General features: G+C 41.1%; 1 protein-coding gene and 3 long non-coding RNA genes across 4 annotated transcripts in view; 2 read left to right on the plus strand and 2 right to left on the minus strand.

Annotated features, from left to right (window-relative positions):
- Positions 1-24,098, minus strand: part of LOC148398724 (uncharacterized) — a 117,875-nt gene that overhangs the window by 27,588 nt on the left and 66,189 nt on the right. The window lies entirely within an intron of this gene.
- Positions 1,955-5,610, minus strand: LOC148398725 (uncharacterized). Its single transcript, XR_015858118.1, has 2 exons — positions 2,749-5,610; positions 1,955-2,350 (listed from the first exon to the last, which is right to left on the minus strand). It is a non-coding gene; the product is annotated as an uncharacterized LOC148398725 (long non-coding RNA).
- LOC148398726 (uncharacterized) lies at positions 3,246-9,553 on the plus strand. Its single transcript, XR_015858120.1, has 3 exons — positions 3,246-3,654; positions 3,755-3,834; positions 9,503-9,553. It is a non-coding gene; the product is annotated as an uncharacterized LOC148398726 (long non-coding RNA).
- LOC148398727 (uncharacterized) lies at positions 3,965-7,205 on the plus strand. The gene is made up of 2 exons (XR_015858119.1): positions 3,965-4,767; positions 6,658-7,205. It is a non-coding gene; the product is annotated as an uncharacterized LOC148398727 (long non-coding RNA).

Here is a 24,098-nt window from a genome sequence, read left to right on the forward strand (position 1 = left end):
ACCGTTCAGTACTTGATTGTATCTTATGTTTTGACTAATGCTAGACGCCAGTTTTTGATTACTACTGAACGCTCTGCACAGAGGGAAATAGTTTGCCTAACAAAGAAAAGATACGGTTGAATGCGGTACGACAGTGTATGTCCAAGATTGGAGAAGAATGTTCACAGGAAGGTCACGTGGAGATAAAACCAGTGGGTGCCAGAAGGAGCCACCCGAGAACTCGGCCAAAGATGATCGCCAAGGCCGAGAGACGGGATGGAAGACAACAGCCCCCTCCACACACACACACACACACCAACAGCCCCCACCAACACACCGAATCGCCCATAACCAGCACCACTCCCATGGAAGCAGACTCTGCTTCGAACTTGCCCCACCCCGAAGACTCATCGCCCATCAATCCCAGCTCTTCCGCTCTTGAAGGGCCCAGCGCTGTATTGTACGTTCCTGAAAACAGAGCTTTCTGAACAAGAATTGTGATTGAACTCAACCAACCTGTGTAAGTCTAATTTCTGCTTCAGTGTCTTTGCATTTTCCTAAATCTGAAGAAATCAAACGAGCACGCAGTGAGTAAATTGGATAACAGGTGATTGGCAAAGGCTTTTGCCGTGAGGCGCAGATAACGCGCTCCCTAAATTGTGGACAAAATCCAACAGTACCAATCCAACTCCGAAATCGCAAATTACTCACTTGACGAAGTCCACGCGGCGCTCAACGCAAGAATGCGCACAAGGCGCGTGGCCAGTGGCGTTCCCATCGCTCACAGGAGAGGATATTCCACGCAAATAGTTTGCAGTCAACAAATTCGACTCCAAAGCAAATGATGGACGGACTATACTAGTCACAATAAGTTTGCCTGTTCTGATGCCACTCGGACGTCGACCTACACGTGACGTCACAAACGCTCCGAACACGTTTGCACGCCTTTGACCTGGCGAGGGTGGACGTGACATCTTAGACGCCTTTCACTCGCAACAAAATAGAAGACTGCAAAAAAAAAAGGAGTGGGGAGAAAATTTTCTTCGCTTCCGACCTCCAACAAACCTCCGAGTTGGGCTTGGATCAGAGCCAAAGTGGGGCCATGTCTTGTGTGAATGCATATGTCATCGGCACGTTGGAAATGACTGTGTCAGGGATCACCAAGGATTAAAAACTCAATCAATGCACAATGAAAAACGTTCAAACCGAAAATAAACTTTCTTTTTAGCATCAATCTACAGTAGTGTTTGAGCACAATTCATCACCACACAGAAATAGAAAAGCATTGGCGCTCATTGGAAACGGGCTAGCACGACTTGTCCAGATATCCGTAGTTAAGCTAAGGGCAGTAACTCCTTGTCGCAAGTCTGTAATGCTCCTTTTTACATTCTCATGCACCTTCAATCAAATTAGTCATTTTATAACATTATTTGTTTATACCATTATTTAACCGATTCAACGCCTTCCAACTTCAAGAGGCTTGTGACGCAGAGGGAAGAATTGAGTGACGCTTGCTGGCCAATCAGAGACAGGAATAAGGTTCACTGCGACAGGTGAAGGGAAAAAAAAAGGTTCTTCGTTGCATTTTTTCCATTAATGTGTCATTGTGATGATTGTTTTTCCATCCAAGACAACATTACGTTTTTATATATGACATTAATACTTTCATTATTCCCCATTCCTTAGGAGCAAAACATAGTTTTGAATTAGGCTGTGTTCATGTATAGATTTGCAATACACAATACAATATTAATCTTTTCATTTTTTTAATTTTAATTACAACTATATGTGGTTACTAATTTTTTTATAGTGCAAACTATAATCTGTCTATGTGCCAGGATAAATTCATCATTTTGTTTCATTTTATTTCTCTCGAGACTACCTGTACAATATAAATGTCCTTGGTGAGACGTTTATTTGTCGTGTTACCAAGTTTGCTCCCCTTTTGCTTATAAGCAGCTGCTACAGAGACAGATGATGATACTCAGACATTTTTATTTCACAATGCTTCAACGTCGCAAAGACACAGACACATGTTCAGGCTCTACTCTGAGCATTGTCCTGGGTTCGGCAGGGTTTGCGTGACGGGGTTTTGCCCGGCTAGGCTGGCTTCGCAGCTCACTGATTGGGCCGTGCGCCACTGGTCCGGTGACAGGCTCAAGGTGCTGGTCCAGCTGAAGCCCACCTACATCAGCCTCTTCCGGGGAGTTGTGCGACACCCCTGAGGTAGCGGGGGCGCCATCAACCTTCCAACCCAGGGTCCAAGTTTGGGGGCCCCGTTTGGCCAGGCACACGGCTGTGGCCTGTTCCGTTTGCAGCTGCTCCTTGGAAGGAGGGAAGAGGGTCACGGTGGGCCGATGCACCTCACCCGCTGTCAGGGGGACAGGACAAGAGACAAGCAGTTTTCTCCAATTGCACACACTTTCAATGTCACGTAGGCCGTGGTTCGGCTCATGTGAATTTACAAGAACACACTTTATGAAACACTTACCTTCTCACTGGGCAACAAACGTCCAAACGGTCCTAATATATGTCATAATAAACATTATTCCATCATTGCATTGTAGGTATAGCTACACTTCAGGAAATAGCCGTTAACAGCTAATATCGAATTAGGTTTTTAGCTCTTACTCAAGAAAGGGCTGGGTGTTTGTTTTGTAAAAATTGAGAAAAATAATGTTACTCGTTTTCCAAAAGCTGGCTAAGGAACTGGAGAATTATCAATTATTTTGATGCAAAATAATAGATGATCAAGTAAATAGTACTTACCAAGGATAAGTTTGGTTCCTTCTTCAGCGAAACTCCACCACAGTGATACAAAGCGGTGAGCCGTCCGGACAAAAACTCGTCTACTGTCAATGAGCAATGATTTGCTGTAATACCGAAAAGTCCAAAAAACAGGAAGTGGCGGCCTCGCATTTTCACAAAGGCAGGTGCGCTCGCAGCTTTATTTGCATGCGCCTCTGCCATCTCTAAAACATGATGAATCAGCTCAAAAAAAAGTTTGCTCTCGAATACCACCACAATGGCCAACATCGGATATGTTAATTGTATTTCTTTCGGTAATTCTCTCACATGCCACAAGAAGGCGTCTGCGGAACAATGTTGGAACTCGTCCAACACTAGCAGATAATCATGGCTCTAAAATTTAGTCTAAATTGACTATTGTTTTGTTTGTTGCGCGCTACCCCGATGAAGATGACTGTGAGCAAAGCCATATTCATTTTTGCTAAGTACAGCGCAGCTACTGATGCACTCAGACGTGGAAAAGTCCAAAAAAGGAGGAAGTGATATCATCTCGCTTCCACAAAGCCAGCTGCGTTCGCAGCCTCATTTGCATGAGCTTCTGCGCTTCTTCAAAAAGTCTGCAGCACTCCTTTTGCGCAAACACCACTCGCACTACGAATCAGGATGTGGTCTTCCGCACTTGCGCTTGTCCTTTGGGCTCTGCTGATTCCTGGTGAGACTCTTTGAAACTTGGTGTCAGAGCAGAATATTTCATAGGAATGACTAGTTTGACTTGACATTTGGTGATGCTTCATGGGGCCAGTTGGGTTTTCATTCATCTCATTTCCGGATCTTCTGCCCAGAATTTTCTGAGGCAGACGGACAGACTCATGTCTGTCTCTCTCGGAGGAACCGTGACCATCAGGGCCACAGGGAGTCCAAACATTGGTAGCTATCTCAGTTGGTACCAAGTGAAACCTGGACAGGATCCCAAATCGCTCATCTACTACACATCATCAGAATTCTCCAACACGCCATCTCGATTCAGCGGCACTCGATCCGGCTCTGACTACACTCTGACCATCCGTGGTGTCCAGAGAGATGACCTGGCCGAATACTACTTGCTAGGTAAATTGTATATATATGTTATCATGCGTTCCCTAATGAGTACCGTATTTTCCGGACTATAAGTCGCTCCGGAGTATAAGTCGCACCAGCCATAAAATGCCCCAAAAAGTGAAAAAAAAACATATATAAGTCGCTCCGGAGTATAAGTCGCATGTTGGGGGGCAATTTATTCGACAGAATCCCACACCAAAAACAGTCATGAATGAGCAACAACAGGCTAAACGATAGCAACAACAGGCTAAACGATAGGTATGCTAACGTGACAAACACAAACAAAGAGCTGAGAACGGGTCTGATGTAACATATAGAGTGATTAAGGACAACTATTACATGAATAACATGTTTATAAAACCATTGGTGTCACTCCAATTCATTAAATCCATCAATCATTCGATACGATAGCAACAGGCTAAACGATAGGTATGCTAACGTGACAAACACAAATGAGGAGCTGAGAACGGGCCTGACGTAACATATAGAGTGATTTAGGACAACCATTACATAAATAACATGTTTATAAAACCATCGGTGTCACTCAAATTCATTAAATCCATCGATCGTTCTTTGTCAACAATGGCTGCGCGCGGCTGAGGGCGCTTGCACTTCAAAATATTCCACAGGCTCATATAACGATAGATAAACTATATTTCAAGTAACTATAATATAAGCAATAATATTATCAAACCATCCGTGCACTTTAAATCCATTAAATCCATCGATCAAATTCCTCGTCCTTTGTCAACATCGCCGCGCGTGCGCCGTGACGTCAGCCTCGTCTTTATTCCACAGATCTGGTATATAACTATATTGTGGCGTTAACAAAGTACAAGGATAGACGTGGGTTTGGTAAACGGCTCTTTATTCCACAAAACAAACTTCCAAGCGTGTGGCGGCGTGGACTTCCAGAGACGAAAGCTCCATGGCAGAGAACAGGTGTTGTGCTCGATTTGGTTCCCCCGTGAGATTTTGTTCCCCCTGCCGCGGGAGCGCGCACAGCTTGTTTGGAAAGCGAAAAACCGATGCCGTACGGCGTCGTACGGCGTCAGCACTATGTTGTTTTCAATAAAAACATGAAGAACTCACGTTTGCGTCAGTCAATTTTAATTTTTATAAGGGATTATTGTCATTTGATGTCTTTAAATTCATCCGCGTTCTGCCATTGAAGCGGGGTGCATTCAAAGACCAGTCGTAAAGACGGAACACTCACTCACTTCACCAAAAAGCAAGGATATAATTACGTGAGCTCTTTGCATAAACCTCGATGCAAAGAAACTCCTCCTTTTGGGTACCGTTACATGCTACAAGGAGTATATATTACAAAGGAGACTTTATTCTTAATTGTAATCATCATTCATCCATCCATTTTATTACTCAGGTATTTTCAAAGCAAATTAATATTGTTGCATTTATTAATTTGCTTTAAAATGACAGCGCAATATAATTAAAAGCTGACACTCTAGCAATGTCAAACGTGTTAGTTTAAGAAAAAGCCAAGATTGTGATCAAATCTTTCATAACGACAATGATTTGAGTGAATTGATTTGAATGAATAATTGAGAAGACATTTCAGTTCTGAAGGCTCCTTTTGTCCCAAGCAAAGTGAAAGGTGGTGGGATAAAAATTGTAACAGGAACGCTATAAAAAATGTCAAGCCGTGAATATTTGTGCCCCCCTCCCATTTTGAGAACGGTGAGTCCTGGACATCGACTGGCTTTTTTTCTGTCTTCCTGGGGGTCTGCTCAGGTAGTGTGGCAAATTTGAACAGGTTCCCTCATTCCTGGCCCAAGTTACAGGGGGGGAACAAATCCTCACGGGTGCCCCGTGAGGATATGTTCCCCCCCCTTATTTTGAGAACGGTGAGTCCTAGACTCCAGCTGATTTTTTTCTGTCTTCCTGGGGGTCTGCTCAGGTAGTGTGGCAAATCTGAACAGGTTCCCTCATTCCTGGCCCAAGTTACAGGGGGGGAACAAATCCTCACGGGTGCCCCGTGAGGATATGTTCCCCCCCCTTATTTTGAGAACGGTGAGTCCTAGACTCCAGCTGATTTTTTTCTGTCTTCCTGGGGGTCTGCTCAGGTAGTGTGGCAAATCTGAACAGGTTCCCTCATTCCTAGCCCAAGTTACAGGGGGGGAACATATCCTCAGCTGTTTTTTTTCTGATGATTTGTGCAGTGATACTGTTATTAATGCACTTTATCAACGTCTTTGGCCTTATTTGGGTCAAACAACTTTGTTTCTTTATCATATAACATACATAAAAATAATGACTTTAAACTTTATTAAGAAAAAAATATATATTTTTTTAAATAATGAAATAAAAAAATAAAAAATATTAATAAAAAAAAAAGCAAAATGGTCTTCAAGCAAGGTTCAAATATTTAGCATTTATTTTCTTTACATGCTGTACACAAAAAACAGCCTTCGGTTGAAGGCTCCCCGACACATAAAAGATGGAACCACCTGCAACACTCGTCACACTGCATCTGGTAAACAAAGAAAAAAGCAAGATCATACAATGCAGCACATTTACAATAATTTACAACGCATGTGTCATTCAATATATTTCTTAGTCATCACATGCATTAGTTAACAAGACCTGACATAATTACCCATCTGTCGTCTGTGTCATGTGTATCACTCAATTATGCAAAAACTTAATCAAACATTACTCAAAACAAAAAAACTAATTTAGAGTTCATACAACAAAGAACTAAAACAAATTATTGTCTGACAGTTGAATTTTTTGTACGATATATAGGCTAAAGATGGCAAACATTTAAGGCATTCTTTATGCACTGTCAACATCTGACATTGTCTTTTTCAGTTTGCAGAACATCTTCTTTCAAATGAAGAAATAGATTTCTCATCAAAGGCACACGATATAAATAGGTACAGGCTGCAAATTGCCACCACACTTCTACTAGAGACTGGTAAGTAATATGCACCCAAGAGATGTTATTGCCACCCAAAGAATGGTCCTGACTGTGCTATCAATGCTATATACAACTCAGTTAAGTTTTACACAGGGAAGTACGATAGCAATTCTTCTGTCTTTGTTTTCACAGATGATTTATCTGACTTGTGCTTTGTTTGTGGGGAAGCTACACATGACACAGACGACAGATGGGTAATTATGTCAGGTCTTGTTAACTAATGCATGTGATGATTAAGAAATATATTGAATGACACATGCGTTGTAAATTATTGTAAATGTGCTGCATTGTATGATCTTGCTTTTTTCTTTGTTTACCAGATTCAGTGTGACGAGTGTTGCAGGTGGTTCCATCTTTTATGTGTCGGGGAGCCTTCAACCGAAGGCTGTTTTTTGTGTACAGCATGTAAAGAAAATAAATGCTAAATATTTGAACCTTGCTTGAAGACCATTTTGCTTTTTTTTTTATTAATATTTTTTATTTTTTTATTTCATTATTTAAAAAAATATTTTTTTTTTCTTAATAAAGTTTAAAGTCATTATTTTTATGTATGTTATATGATAAAGAAACAAAGTTGTTTGACCCAAATAAGGCCAAAGACGTTGATAAAGTGCATTAATAACAGTATCACTGCACAAATCATCAGAAAAAAAACAGCTGAGGATATGTTCCCCCCCTGTAACTTGGGCTAGGAATGAGGGAACCTGTTCAGATTTGCCACACTACCTGAGCAGACCCCCAGGAAGACAGAAAAAAATCAGCTGGAGTCTAGGACTCACCGTTCTCAAAATAAGGGGGGGGAACATATCCTCACGGGGCACCCGTGAGGATTTGTTCCCCCCCTGTAACTTGGGCCAGGAATGAGGGAACCTGTTCAGATTTGCCACACTACCTGAGCAGACCCCCAGGAAGACAGAAAAAAATCAGCTGGAGTCTAGGACTCACCGTTCTCAAAATAAGGGGGGGGAACATATCCTCACGGGGCACCCGTGAGGATTTGTTCCCCCCCTGTAACTTGGGCCAGGAATGAGGGAACCTGTTCAAATTTGCCACACTACCTGAGCAGACCCCCAGGAAGACAGAAAAAAAGCCAGTCGATGTCCAGGACTCACCGTTCTCAAAATGGGAGGGGGGCACAAATATTCACGGCTTGACATTTTTTATAGCGTTCCTGTTACAATTTTTATCCCACCACCTTTCACTTTGCTTGGGACAAAAGGAGCCTTCAGAACTGAAATGTCTTCTCAATTATTCATTCAAATCAATTCACTCAAATCATTGTCGTTATGAAAGATTTGATCACAATCTTGGCTTTTTCTTAAACTAACACGTTTGACATTGCTAGAGTGTCAGCTTTTAATTATATTGCGCTGTCATTTTAAAGCAAATTAATAAATGCAACAATATTAATTTGCTTTGAAAATACCTGAGTAATAAAATGGATGGATGAATGATGATTACAATTAAGAATAAAGTCTCCTTTGTAATATATACTCCTTGTAGCATGTAACGGTACCCAAAAGGAGGAGTTTCTTTGCATCGAGGTTTATGCAAAGAGCTCACGTAATTATATCCTTGCTTTTTGGTGAAGTGAGTGAGTGTTCCGTCTTTACGACTGGTCTTTGAATGCACCCCGCTTCAATGGCAGAACGCGGATGAATTTAAAGACATCAAATGACAATAATCCCTTATAAAAATTAAAATTGACTGACGCAAACGTGAGTTCTTCATGTTTTTATTGAAAACAACATAGTGCTGACGCCGTACGACGCCGTACGGCATCGGTTTTTCGCTTTCCAAACAAGCTGTGCGCGCTCCCGCGGCAGGGGGAACAAAATCTCACGGGGGAACCAAATCGAGCACAACACCGGTCGTCCTTACGTGGGTCGCGCCGCGCGGTGCCCATGACGTCACTTGAAATAGTAATCCATTGGTACATCACGGTTCTCCAAACTTTCTTTCTGCTGCTCGATTACTGTTTTCAGCTGCATATTTTACAACTTGAAGTTTGTAACTTGCAAAATATGACTTTCTTTTTGGTGCCATTTTTCTTAAGCCCACCCAGTTGATGAGTCACGGCCAACGGTGAAATTTAAAGCGCCCTCATCCAGTTTCGTCTGAAAATATATATTTTTTCAGATGTAGTTTTTTGTTTTGTTTATTTGGTTGTTTTATCAAAGACAAACTCTGCTTTATTGTCGATTTTTTTTTCATATACCAAGACACACAAAGAAATTGAAATTACGTTCCCACTATCCCTCGGTGAGATAGTACACATATCCATACAAGCAACACAAAAAAACCCAAGAAGGCATAAACAATGAATAAATAAGAGTGTTGAATAAATGATAAATAAACAAATAATAATAAATAATAATAATAAATATAAGAGGAGCAAACAGACAGTGGACTTGGATATGGTGCTTTAAAGTGTTAATTGCTTTATTTGATGTTTTCTCTATTTTTTATGTTTTGAATATGTTCAAGATAAAGATATAAAAGCATGCTAAGTGATCAACTATACTAAAAATAACATGGGAAGTGGTCAACTATACTTTTAAGTGATGTCTTAATGATCAAGTAAAAATTTGTGAAAAAAAACATATATATAAGTCGCTCCTGAGTATAAGTCGCCCCCCCACCCAAAGTATGAAAAAAACCGCGACTTATAGTCCGGAAATTACGGTACTTATTAATAAAATTATTGCACAGTATGCTTGCTGTTTCGTTTTGCAGATGTCCACCAGTCATACGTTGCTGTCTGGAGCTTCCTGACCTTCTACGCCTCGGGACTCCAAGAAAGCTGTTGATAGCTCAAACTGTTTTGTTTATGTCTGTGACTTCGTATTTCACATAGTGTTTTGTCTTTTCACTCTTTTCTCATGGTGTTTTGTCTGTGACTTCTTATTTCACATAGACTCCTGTCCTTGCACCCTTTTTGTTTCTCATCTGTAACTTCTGTTTTCACATAGAATCTCTTTCCTCCTCTCATGAGACAAAGCCCAAGCTTTCCCCCCACCTCAGGGGCTAGTCTCACACTGTGGGTAGGGTGTTCCTAAATAAAAAGAGCGGGGGGTGCAAACAGACCTTTAGTGTATTTTGGATTGCTGTAAGTCTGGATGCACTCCTCGCGAGAAAAGACTCAATATTCTGCCTCACTGGTTTTTGTCTGCTGATCCTTTTGCTGAGTTTGTACCTGACACTACTGTTTCGCCTACTACGGCGATAGCAGGTCGACACGGTGACGCGGAGACGTACAAAAACCTCCTTGGACTTTTGAGAGAAGTGAAAGTGGTCTGTAGAAGGTGCCAAGTGAAAAGCAGAAGACAGAAGAATGCTCAACATAACTGGTCAGAATTCAAGTTTAATTCAAGACTATTTATGTCTATTCAACTATTTATTACAATATAACATGTAAAAAAATGTCCTCATAAAAATACACATCACCACAAATTTTCTGGTGGATGGGGGGACTTTAGCTGTCACAACAGTAACATTGTACCCAAGGGGCTTACATACAGGTTATTGGATTGGTGGCGAGTGACGTTGGCGGACATTGTTAAGAGAGACAAGTTCAGGACGGTGATGGCAGCGTGACTGTCAAAATAATTTGACATAATTCTGTAGCATTCCCCAAGTTTTTATTCAGCTTCTTCGCCTTCATATGCAATTTCTACAGAAATTGAAAATTCTAGCTGTTTTTAATATAGTTCATGTAGCATAAACATTTACCATTGTATATTATTCAGAAACGTTTTTTTTTCCTGGATTTATACTTTGTACAGTCTTGGCATCGGGTTTCACACATCGGCGCTTGCAACGAACATTTTCGATGACCCAAAATAAACATCTTAGAATGGTTCAGCACCATAATCTCCAGATTTACAACATCATTTAGAAAACCAACCAACTACTGTAACTTAAATTGAAATAAAATAATACACGAGAAGAAGAACAGAAGGATGAAAGCGCCACATCTGGTTCTGGAACCATGGCAACTCACAGAGCTGAACTCACTGTTTGTGCATATTGTGAATTTTGTCAGGATTCCTAAAAGGTTGCAAACAGTTTCTTACGATAAGAAAATATGTTGACGCCTATTAAAATGCACAAGTCTTGTGAACGTCTTCGTGAATACGAATGAACCCGACCGAACAATCAACATTCAGGACGTGCGCAACCCTCGCTACTTTTTGCTGCTCAAGTTAACCCTTGCAAAAAGTGCTTTTAAAATAGTTTGTATGACAAATGGAAGGACACAATGACTAGAAATCAGGAGACAAACATCTTAAAAGATGTATTTTAATGATATTATTAGAAGAAATTAGGACTTACTGGTGACTGATGTTTTCTAAGCATGTTATGCATGGCTTAGTAATTGCCCAAATAAGGGAGTGGTAAAAGAAGTTAGAACATGGCTTCTTTTCTCTTCCTTAACCAGCCTAGCCTCAATTTCTGGCCAATGACCCATCCTCCCAGTAAATGGCAGGTAATCCGTTGAACAAAAACAAATAAATTAATGGATGAAAAAGCTCGTTGCTAAAAGTGAAATTAAAGCAAACGAAAGTTTAATATAGTTAGCAAAGATTATTTCGAGCGTACGCTATGAAGTTTATCTACAGCAGGGTCAATACAACACGCTTTTAAAAGGTATTTGGAACAAAATGAATGTCATGTTATGATTGTTATCCCCACCTAGAAGTTTAAATAAACATCATTGCTGATAGAGCAGAGCAATACAACAATATTGCCATTTGAAAAATACCACTGCAGCTGTTCATTGTAATACCACTTATACTAGTATACTTAATAGTCCTTTTGATTTGCTACTGCAACTTCCTCTGTCTTCTTCATAGTAATATGTTATAGGTTAGAGTTCATCTTTCTCTTCTCCTTGGCAAGAGCATGATGCTCTCTGGCTGTTCATGTAGGGTCTGCAGCCCAGAGTCCATACTGTGTTGAACAAAGTGTCTGCCACCGTTTCACATGCTGATGGGAGAAAGTAACGGACAAGAGTGGAAGTCAGTCTTTCCAGCAGCATTATCAACAGTACCTACTAGAAAACACTCGATTTTTAAACTCATTACTCGGCCTTTAATCCTGAAAAAAACAAATACCGTTCCCCTCATTTATGGATTAAAAAAAACAACAACTCATGAGCACAAATTGTTTGTCAACTTATTGAAAGCATTTCAAAGGTTCTCAATTTTCCAAAAGCAACTCATTTATTGGATTGCTCTGATTTAACCATCGGTGACTTACAAAGAAATAGAAATGTTAGACAACATTCAGCAACTTAGATTTAAGAGAAGCCAGTTTTTTGTGTGTTTTTTTTTACAATGCAACAAATGGTCCTCAAACATTCACCAAGGTGAGAATTGTATGAGGAAGTGGTATGAAGAGAGGATACCAACCTTCAACTTTGGACACGAAACCCAGGCTCTTCTTGAGGTCGGTACAGATGCTGTGGAGGCACCAGCGGAACTTGGAGTCACAACGGTACTTGTTTGAGCCACAGGTATCGTAACACATGTCCAGCTGGTTGCAGCACTTGGTCATGGCGGGGATTCCCATATCCACCTAGGGCAGGCTTGTCCAAAGTCCGGCCCGCGGGCCAAATCCGGCCCCCAGTCAGATTTCATACGGCCCGCAGCTTCGGTCTTATAATCTATTATTTATGGCCCGCCTGCACTGTCAAACTGAATAAAAAAAAAAAAAAATTACGAAACTTGAAACTGTAATTCCTCCTATTACCAAAAGGTGGCAGCACCACCCCTCTCCGCTCATTTCTGCCATGGTGACTGAAAAGAAAATGAGGAAAGTTGACATTGCTTTCAAGAGAAATGGGAATTATGGGAAACGGTTGCCTTCTTTAAAGATTTCAACCTAAAGAGACACTTTCAGACTAAACATGCTAACACATACGACAAGCTAAAAGGGAGTGACCGTGCTGATAAAGTAAAGCAGCTCCAAGCTGAACTGGCATCACAACAGTGATTCTCCACGTGGGGCTGTGAGTCAAAACTAAATCAAAAGTAAATATTAATTAATATTAAAAATTTTACAAATATTACAAAGTGGCCATGTTAATACTGATCATGTTATGAACCTGTAGATGTGACACAAACTATTACTTTCTGAAAGATATTGTAAATGACAAGAGCAAAATTCACTTGTTTTAAGTTCTATTAATAACAGACAACTTTGCATTACTTGTAACTCCTGTTTAAAATGTTCATGAGGCAAAAATAATTTGAAACTCATAAATTTAAGGAATTCCATGGAGTTTCTTCAATGTTACTTGACTCTTCTGAGATGAATGAAAGCATTTGCATGAAATTTTTGCAGTTAAAAAATGTCCGAAAAAACTATTGGCCCCCGAGCCCCTTCACTTTATCAAATCCAGCCCTCCTTGCAAAAAGTTTGGACACCCCTTATCTAGGGCACAACAAAAGGTTGTCGTAATCATACACCATGAATGAGTGTAAGATTAAGTTTTGAATCAGGTCATTTGAAAACTGGTTTTGATGACATTTTTAGGTCAACAAATGCATACCCCCTCTGGAACAGGGAGACCAAAGAAATATGAGCTGCACCCATCAGGCTCCGGCATCTGATACCCAGGACGTGGAATTGGAGGATTACCTGAGAAAGGTGAAAAATCCGACATCACATGTACGTATATAAATATTTCGTGGTGTCAAACACGTCTTGAAAAATCAGACAACAGCATGAAACCATTTTGCTATCAGCTGAAGTCAGAGTCCATTTTCTGACCCTCCAAGTTTCACATTAGGGTAGAGGTTTTAATATTTTCCTTAACAGCTATGCACGGTCCTTCCCATGCAAATGTTTCCATAAAAAGGGAAAGTGCTCTAAAGGAGACAACTGTAGGTTTTCTCATGAGGCGCTTAATGACATCACCATGAAATTGCTGAATGAGGTGGGTGTATGAAGTTTGCTTTGTTCACCTTTCAATCGCAAGAATGAATAGGAAAAACGCTTTGGAATGACATTGATTCATCCATAAATGTATGATCAATTTTGATCTGATCCTAATCACAAGTCACAACAAAAGACAAGCGCGGTACGTTTTTCGCCAAACAAAAATCATTTAATCAGTCCCGACTCATCAAAACTACTATCTGATGAATGATAAGATTGGAGATGCTGGTTGCCCTGTCCAAACCAGGCCTCATCTAAAATGTCATCAGAACACCTACAGTTCAGAATTACTCACTTGTAAGAAGGTGGAAACCTCTCAAAATCCAACCCTAACGTCCTGAAGGAATGGGTTCGAAATACAAAAAGTCCTGCCTAGCTACAAAAACAGATATGCTCAAACCTCATTGAATAAAGTACATAATCAGACAAGTATATTCACATATTAAAGCAATAAAAGAAATAATTTAAGCATATAATTATACCTACACACCAAATCAATAAAGAAGACATGACTAGACATTTTTGATAGGGGTTAATGACAAAGGCTTTTATAACTTTATGATCTGATATTTTTATTTCTAATGACAGAGGTTTTTATGTCTGATATGTATTTCTTAGCACTTTGAAATAACAAATGTTTTTTGATATATTGTTAATGACCCTTAAGGAACTGTTTAATGCATGCCTGATGATTTTCTAAATCACGGACTTCTGCCAAAGTCGTCTAAAAATGTTCAGTACATGATTGTATCTTATGTTTTGACTAATGCAAGACGCCAGTTTTTGATTACTACTGAACGTTCTTGTTAGAAAAATTGTATATATATGTTATCATGCGTTCTCTAATGAGTACTTATTCACAATGTTACTGTTCAGTATGCTTGCTGCTTTGCCTTGCTTATTCTTATCTTGTACAACAGAACAGAAGGATTACGGCTGGGTCAGGGGCGAGATGACAGTTGTGTCAAACAAGATGCTGCTGACAGCTCAGCGTTCACCAGAACAGATCGTGAAAACAACACGTCAAACGATGCGTCATGAACCTTCTGATCTTCCTTAAAGAACGTCACTTTCTCTTTTTATCTCTCTCGGAATATCGCTTAAACTGTTTTCCTGATATAGCCATATCTGCACGCAACACTTTGTGCGTTACTTTTTGTTTCTTTTCTTACGAGACGAAGCCACAATCTCTTTTTCCCCCCCTCAGGGGCTAATCGTCTCACACTGTGGGTAGGGCATTTCCAAATAAAAAGAGCGAGGAGTGTAAAACAGATTTTTAGTGTAGTCGGACTGCTGTAAGTCTGGTTGCACTCCTCGCGAGAAAAGACTCAACATTCTGCCTCACTGGTTTTGTCTGCTGACCCTTTTTACTGATTTTGAACCTGACAGATTTTTGGGGGCTCGTTCCGGGGTCTCAATAGACCTATTTCGGGATTCCAGCTGACTTTTCGACCCAGGACAAGTCCTTGGCCAAGGCATATAGAGGAAACCCTTTTCACGGGGCTGACTCGATCAGTCAGCTGGACACCGGAGTGGTTGACGAGATCATCCGAGGAGAAGGCCCAGCAGACTGTGAGTACGAATCTTGATTCTGTTGAAAGGAATGAAAGTGTAGTGGCAAGAGGTCACTTGAAACCTTGACAATTCTAGACCCTATCAAGTGCATTTAGAAACAGTTAAATTCTGTATGGGATGCTGGAGTCCCCTGACGTAAACGTCAGTTAAATTCCATAGGAGGGCAGACTCCTCTGTTTTCTGAAGAAGTAAAGACGTACAGGTAGTTGGAGCAGTTAAATCCCGCTGAGGTGTCGTGGGGCCTCCTCACTAACCTTCCTAATGTGTTAGTTTTCTGCTGCCATCTGTGGTGTTTTTTTCTTAAACCTTGTTTAGCTGGTTTGGCTTTTTTTATCCATGAAAAGATAGGTTTTATGTCTACTTTGAGAAAAAAGTAAAAATAAGTTTTCCTTACACAATATGAAGGTTAAAGAGTTGTTAAAATCCACTGGAGGGCGGGCTCCCCTGCTTGCCTGTGAGACGACAAGAATGCGCATTGTGTGTGTGTGTGTGTGTGTGTGTGTATGGTTTGACTTAGAGTGATCTCATTTGAGCTCTCCTTTATGTAAACGGTGGTTTTGTGAGAGCAGAGGAAAGGAGACTTATCACTCATTGAATATTTTACCGCTGTCCTGTGAATTAAATTGGCTTTTGGACACTGTAGGTGCCATTCAAATTGCCAACTCCGAAAATTAAACAAACGAACCATGGGAAAATCAAAATAGCAAACAAAAGTCGTTACCCCAACATGAATTCAAATGCAAAGATTGGAATTTAATGGAAGGGGTCGACACCGAAAATATAAAAATATTTTGACAAGTGCATATTTTGGACAGAGGTGGGAGGTTGCATTATGTGACGTGGCGGCGGCGAGGCTCTCCGCACTTCAGTTGCTCCCCCCACCCTTGTTACCAGCTGGGAAGATTGTCATGTCTATGTTGTGGGCCCGTGTGTTTGTTTCTGTGTATGTTTGTCTTTGTGTATCAGTTCGTTATAAAGGTTGGAATTGCGTTAAGTTGGTGCACGAAAACGGTGTGATAGACAATGGTTTATCAGATTTGCATTTTTAAATGTACAAAATTAAAATTTATAAAATAATATGAGAGTTGTGGGCAGAAACTCGTCCGACGAGGAGAGTGCCCAACCCTCATAAAAATGTGAGAGTAAGAGGAAACACACATTGTAGAACTGGATAAAATTAGGTTAATGATTAGAAATCAATGGTATTATTATTTTCTAATCCCCTGCATTGCAAATGTCTTCCCGATGCAGATAGGTTAACAGGCTAGGACTTTAGTGAGGAGATAATTTATCAATTGATGGGGGTTAGTAATCGTCCAAATTCTAGTCACATGTTTTGTGGGACCACAACAACAACATTATATTTAATTTGCGGCCATTATCTAGTATGATATGACAGTGTCTTGCTAAGTGGACTGTTCTATCAAAAAATGTGAGAGTGAAGGAGGAGGTTTGATTTGTAATCTGACATTTGGGTCCCATTTTGAAGAGTCTCTGCAGGAGCATAGATTGGTTTTGTTTGTTTTTGAAGATATGTTTAACAGTTTATCTCGGTGCAGTAAGGATGTAGCAATTTTGCAAGACTTAAAATTAAAAATTAAAAAGCAAAATTACATTCTCATTTTCCCAGATGAGAGGAAAATTGAAAGATAAGGAAGACGAAGAAAAGATAAAAAAGAACTTGCTGTTGCACTGACAGGAAGATGATGACACAGTGTCAACGCGAGCTCGCTTAAGAATCGCAGCTAAGAATGTGATGAATGAAGATGAGAAAAATGATCAAATTACAAAGACAGATGTTATGGCACGGCAAAGCGAACCATCTTTTCCGTCTTTGTACCCCAAATTAAACAACTCATTGGTTCCTATAATTTGAGAGGTGATGAAGTACAAGAGGTTTTCATGGCATCCTTAACCAAACATTGGGCAAGCGTTAAAGGCACCTGGAGTCCTTTTGATCTCCAGGGCCGTCCATTGGAATATAACGGGGTGCCATTACAAATACAAATTGACTAACTATTGGGCAGGATAAAAATAAAATTCCAACGTAGAGCAAATTACACAGACATTGGCCGAACTAAACAAAAAGAAGATGAGTTGTTTGAAGACTTTAGACACAGACCAGAAAGAGTGTTCAACTGATGTCTATGATCAACAACTCAAAAATGCTCTACATGCAAATTTGCGACCAGTATTATGTCAAAAACGAATAAATTCAACATTTTTTTTTTCCCTATAAAATGGTGCCGTTTGGGTTTGAAGTACATAGTCGCTTCAAAGGAGGAAAAGCATGATTTAAAATACGCGATTGATCAATGAGAAGGCTACATCCTTTGTGCCAGGGGTGTCAAACTCATTTGTTCGCGGGCCGCGGTGTAGTCATGGCTTCTTTTGGAGGGCTGGTATGACTGTCATACCCGACTAGATGTGTCGCCTGCACGTCATCTTTCTTGCATGGCTACGTTGCTGTCTCAGCTGCATCTGACCGTTGAAAGATGCACAACACTCAATCCTGCCACTCTCATTCCCCTTCCTGACGACGGCGGATTCCATGATTGTGTCGATGCTGCCCAACAGATTGCAAAGGCTCGGCCTGATTTGGAAGATACGCCTCTGCCAGATGGTCATGTGGGTTTTGTTGATGGGTCTTCTAAGAAAAATGAATCTGGTGTGACCCTTATTGGGTATGCCATTGTTACTGCCGACGAAGTCTTGGAGGCTGCTAAACTGCCATCCTATATGTCAGCACAGGCCGCTGAGCTCATTGCTTTGACTGGGGCCTGCAAATTGTTTGCAAACAAGTCCGTCACTATCTGGACTGATAGTCAGTATGCTTTTGCTACAGTGCACGTTTTTGCTCAGCAGTGGAGCAACCGTGGCATGATAACTTCTACAGGGAAGCCCGTCACCCATTCCACGTTACTAACTCAACTTTTGGACGCTTTCCAGCTACCTTTAAAGGTGGCAGTTCGCAAATGTGCTGCTCACACTGCAAGATCTGATCCTGTTTCTCTTGGTAATGCTTTTGCTGACAAATCCGCTAAGGCCGCTGCAGAAGGCCTGCTCCATGTCCTCTCGTCTCTCACTGATCATGATTCGATGTCACATCTCCCCTGATGTGTTGCTTGACATGCAGTCTCAGAGCCCCTCCCAGGAACGACTCTCTTGGGAAAAACGGGGTGCAACTAAAAACACTGATGGTCTTTTTGTGTGACCTTTGGGCAAACCTGTCTTGCCTCGTAACTTGTTCAAATGGGCTGCTATTTCGAGTCATGGGGTCACCCATTTCTCGACGGGGGGTATGGTGAAACAAGTTGAAGCTATTTATATGACATACGGTTTTGCAGCTTTTTCACGAGGCAATTTAAGACCTCAGAGAGGAAAGTTCCCGACTCCATTGTATCCGTTTCAGACAATACATATGGTTTATATCCAATTACATAAATGTGAAGGGAAAGAATATTGTTTTTTCTGCATTTATTTGTTTTCTGCATTTATCTTATTGTAAAAAGGTGATCTCCGCAGACCCAACCTAAGTACGGAAGGTGAGCAAAGTCTGGTAATAGTGCCTGATCCTGGTGCCAAGATCCAGGGTTGACACGAAAGCTAGCAGAAGCCAATTTCCAAGACACCAACCCGAAGCTCAGGGTGTTGACTCTGAGGAGATCCAAAAACATGAGCATTAGAGAGTCATTTGGTGAGTACTTCAATCGGGCTGTGGCCTGCGCAAAGTCTGCCATGTGTTTTGGGTTGCTTTTGCTGGTTTGTGTTACCATTGTATTTTTATCGGGGGTTATTTTATTTGGAGGGATGGAGTACCATGAGCCTCGAACATTCTTCTCTCGGGCAACTACCAACACTGATTCTAATCAATATGGCTCATGGGGAAAAATTGCTAGACATAAGCGCAACACAAAATCCCCTTTTGATCATGTTGTTTGTACACCAGACCGCGTTCCAACTTGCGTACCGTGGCTTTTGTCTTGGACTTACAATAACTCATTAATGTTTACTGTGGCTCCTAATACATCTTCTTCTATTATTTTACCTATGAAAAGTTTGAAAGGTTCCGAAATGGTCACCCCACTACTGGGGATAAATGGCTCGGATATTGGTGGTATTTAACTGGTCACCCGGTTAGCACCGACTGGGGCACCCTTGTCACCACACAAACGCAAGATTTTTGGCCCTCTGGTTCCAGGGAAGAGGCTGTGTTCTTTGCTAAACGAGTAACTTTGAAAAATCAGGGCACAAGCCTCCTTTTGACTCTTACACTCCCTGATGGTCAAATTCGTCCTCCAAATGCCACTTTGTTTAACACTTCTTGTTGGGGTTTTCAACTGTGGGCTTGGTCCTCTGGAATTGATCCCCACTTTCCTATTGCTATTTGCATTAACAAAACAATGTCGATCGCAGACCGTCCCGTTACAAATAATTACACCTTGTCAGCAGGAGCAAAAATCACAAGTATGCCCCTCACTGATATAGACAGCTATTTTGTAGCCTCCACAGGAATAAGCGGTCAAACCAACAACTGGCTTCTTATGGCTGAGCAAGCCGCAAAAATGGCTAACACCAGTTGCATTGCATGTATGGGTCCAAGACCTCTTTTGAAAATCATACCTGCAAATATAGTTCCTAAGTGTGCTGTTGTTTTAATGTTAAACTCATCCATTTCACCCACTCATGATTGTTTTAAATGGGATAAGGTTTACCCTGTTGCCTCTATGACAAAATATAAACCCCTTTTTTCGTCCAATGTAGCTAAGGGTAATTTTACATGCATTAGGTTACCTGGTACTGGTGAGAAGCTCGGCGCCCTACCTACTCCATGGTGTGAGTCCATGACCAATGTCACTGCCCCTTTTTTGCCCATTGCTCGTAGTGATATTTGGTTTTGGTGTAATAGTAACAAACTTTATGATAGGTTGCCTTTAAACAGCTCTAGAATTTGCGCTTTGGTAACCCTATTGTTTCCTGTTCATTTGATACCAATGTCCTCTTATGATCTAACATCTTTTGCTAAGTCCGTAGTGCCCGAATACTGGCCGAGAACGAAGCGAAACGCCGAATGGCAGGGCGCAGCTAATCCAACTTACATAGACGCCATTGGTGTTCCTAGAGGAGTACCGGATGAGTATAAGCTGGTGAATCAGATAGCAGCTGGTTTTGAATCCGCCCTGTGTTGGTGGTGTACTCTTAACAAAAATGTTGACAGGATTAACTACATCCACTACAACGTGCAGAGGCTTGGAAACTGGACCGAGGCGGGTTTCAAGGCGGTCCACTCCCAACTGGCCGCTACTTCCCTCATGGCTTTCCAGAATCGAATGGCCCTTGACATGCTACTCTCAAAAGAGGGCGGTGTCTGCGCCATGTTTGGTGAGCAATGTTGCACATTTATTCCAAATAATACTGCAGCCGACGGAAGCCTGTCCCAGGCCCTTGAGGGTCTGAGGACCTTGAATGGGAGGATGAAGGAACACAGTGGGGTGAACACGGAGGTTTGGACCGACTGGTTGAACGTGTTCGGAAAGTACCGCGCCCTGGTTTCCTCGGTCCTGGTCTCCATTGCCGTTTTCTCTGCCATTTTGACCCTGTGTGGATGTTGCTGCATTCCTTGTCTCCGATCCTTAATTAATAAGCTAATTACAACTGCTATCTCTCCACCAGCTGAGACTTTTCCGTTGCTCCAAAGGGATGACCTTTCGATCGACGGGAGTTCTTTCTCTAGTGACGACTCTGTCAGCGAATCCATTGTGGTAAACCTGTCCGATTTGTTTCGTGACTCTGGCTTTGACGATTAAGACTCAATTTCCTCCCAAGTGTAAGTTAGTTCTTGCGAAATGTGATCCCTTGGCTGAAAATCTTTTGAAGTGGCCATATAGTTAGTCCCCGAGAACTTATGATAAACAGGGGGGAATTGTTAGAAAAATTGTATATATATGTTATCATGCGTTCTCTAATGAGTACTTATTCACAATGTTACTGTTCAGTATGCTTGCTGCTTTGCCTTGCTTATTCTTATCTTGTACAACAGAACAGAAGGATTACGGCTGGGTCAGGGGCGAGATGACAGTTGTGTCAAACAAGATGCTGCTGACAGCTCAGCGTTCACCAGAACAGATCGTGAAAACAACACGTCAAACGATGCGTCATGAACCTTCTGATCTTCCTTAAAGAACGTCACTTTCTCTTTTTATCTCTCTCGGAATATCGCTTAAACTGTTTTCCTGATATAGCCATATCTGCACGCAACACTTTGTGCGTTACTTTTTGTTTCTTTTCTTACGAGACGAAGCCACAATCTCTTTTTCCCCCCCTCAGGGGCTAATCGTCTCACACTGTGGGTAGGGCATTTCCAAATAAAAAGAGCGAGGAGTGTAAAACAGATTTTTAGTGTAGTCGGACTGCTGTAAGTCTGGTTGCACTCCTCGCGAGAAAAGACTCAACATTCTGCCTCACTGGTTTTGTCTGCTGACCCTTTTTACTGATTTTGAACCTGACAGTTCTTGACAGAGGGAAATATTTTGCCTAACAAAGAAAAGATATGGTTGAACGCATGATTAAACTAAGAATATGATGACGTAAGCAAGTACATGGAGTATCAAAAGAACGAACAAACAAAAACATGGTAAGTGGTGAGTACAAACATTGCATAGTCAGGGAACATGAATAAATTGATGATGTCACAGCCAAAAGCTAAAGCTACAGGTTAATTAAAGTCCATATCATAGAAATGTGTCTTTAAACGTGTCTTAAATGTTTCTAGTGAGGTAGCAGTTCTAATATCTATTGGTAGGGCATTCCAAAGCTCTGGAGCCCGAATAGAAAATGCTCTAGGCCCTGCAGACATTTTCTTGGCCCTCGGTGTCACTAAAAGACTAGCGTTTTGCGAACGAAGGTTACGAGACAGAATATAAGGAACAACTATAGGTCGACGAGATATGAAGGTGCTAAACCATGCAGTGATTTATAGGTTAATAGAAGAACCTTGAAGTCACATCTTGAATGGACCAGGAGCCAATGTAAGTTGGCTAATATTGGGGTAATGTGATCAAATTTTCTTGTCCGTGAGAGCAGCCTCGTAGCAGCATTTTGTACTAACTGTAGACATTTGATGAGGGACTTAGGAAGACCAGAGAATAATGCATTACAGTCGTCCAGGCGCGGCGTGACGAACGCATGTATAATAGTTTCCGCATCACCGGTCCAGAGGATCGGACGAATCTTAGCAATATTACGAAGGTGAAAAAACTCAATTTTGGTTATATTCTTAATGTGCTTTTGAAAGGATAGCGTTTGGTCAAATATAACCCCGAGATTAGTTACAGAATCGCTCTGAGTGATAGTACGGTTATCTATAGTTATAGTGGTTTCCTTAAATAAGTGTTGATAACGAGTTGGACCAATTATCAACATCTCAGTTTTATCTGGGTTAAGACGAAGGAAGTTGAGAGACATCCATTGCTTGATCTCCGCAAGGCACGCCTCAAGATTACAACAGTCCCGCGGATCTGTCATCGATAACGGCATATATAATTGGGTGTCATCCGCGTAACATTGAAAACTAATATTATATTTACGTATTATGTCCCCAAGCGAAATCATATAAATATTAAATAGAATTGGTCCGAGTACCGATCCCTGTGGGACACCACACGTAACATTATAGAGCTCAGAGGACGTATTGCCATGGACCACTCGGTGCGTCCTGTCTGATAGATAGGAATAGAACCAGCCTAGTGCTGACCCTGAAATACCAACACAACTTTTAAGACGCCCTAATAAAATATCGAAGTCTACAGTGTCGAAGGCAGCACTAAGATCGAGTAGTAACAATACAGATGAAGTGTTTGAATCCATAGCTATGAGGAGATCATTAGTCACTTTAGCAAGTGCTGTCTCAGTGGAATGATTAGCTCTAAAAGATTCATATCGATTATTGGCGACCATGTAATCAATAAGCTACTGCGCTACTACTTTTTCAAGAAGTTTTGCTATGAATGGGAGCTTTGAAACTGGCCTATAATTACCGAGACAGTCCAGGTCAAGATTTGGACGCTTAAGTAACGGTTTAATGATAGCGGTTTTAAAGGCTGTTGGCACTATCCCAGAGGAGACAGACAGATTGATTACCGTAATTTCCGGACTATAAGCCGCGACTTTTTTCCAAAATTTTGAACCCTGCGGCTTATAGTCAGGTGCGGCTTATGTAAGATTTTTTTCGTGATTTTTGTGATGACTTGATCAATTTTATACACTCGTAAAAAGGCTGTGGACCACTGTTGTGCGGTATCTTGAAGAAAAAAAACAACAACAAAAATACTATTTTGAAACACTACTATGGCTGCTGCTTATTCTGGCTGTGTTGCTTGTGACTATTATGATCTTTAGTAGGAATGCACACTAGGTGACCTGCGTCAAAGGGCTCTAAACCCTTTCTCTTACTCTGCCATGTGACTCAGAGATTACACAAAGCAATGGCGCTGTTTGGACCATCTGCATTGTATTAAAACCCAATCAATCAGCATTTGAATTCAATTCTTCTGACATTTTGCTCACCAAAAACAAGTTGTAATGAATGTGAACTTTTAATGCATTTTATTCAGAAGGTTACTTTGGACCCTGAGGCTTAAATGGCGGCGCGGCGTATTTATGGATTTTTACGGCTTTCTGTGTACTGTCTTTCTTTGTAAAAAACTCATGTGCACGTGCGGCTTATAGTCCGATGCGGCTTATGTAAGAAAAAAACTAAAATATCCCTGAATTTTAGCTGGTGCGGTTTATAGTCCGGTGCGGCTTATAGTCC

This window comes from Syngnathus floridae, chromosome 4 (genome assembly GCF_059516105.1).
Source record: "Syngnathus floridae isolate MCC-2025c chromosome 4, RoL_Sflo_1.0, whole genome shotgun sequence".
Taxonomy (NCBI): Eukaryota; Metazoa; Chordata; class Actinopteri; order Syngnathiformes; family Syngnathidae; genus Syngnathus; species Syngnathus floridae.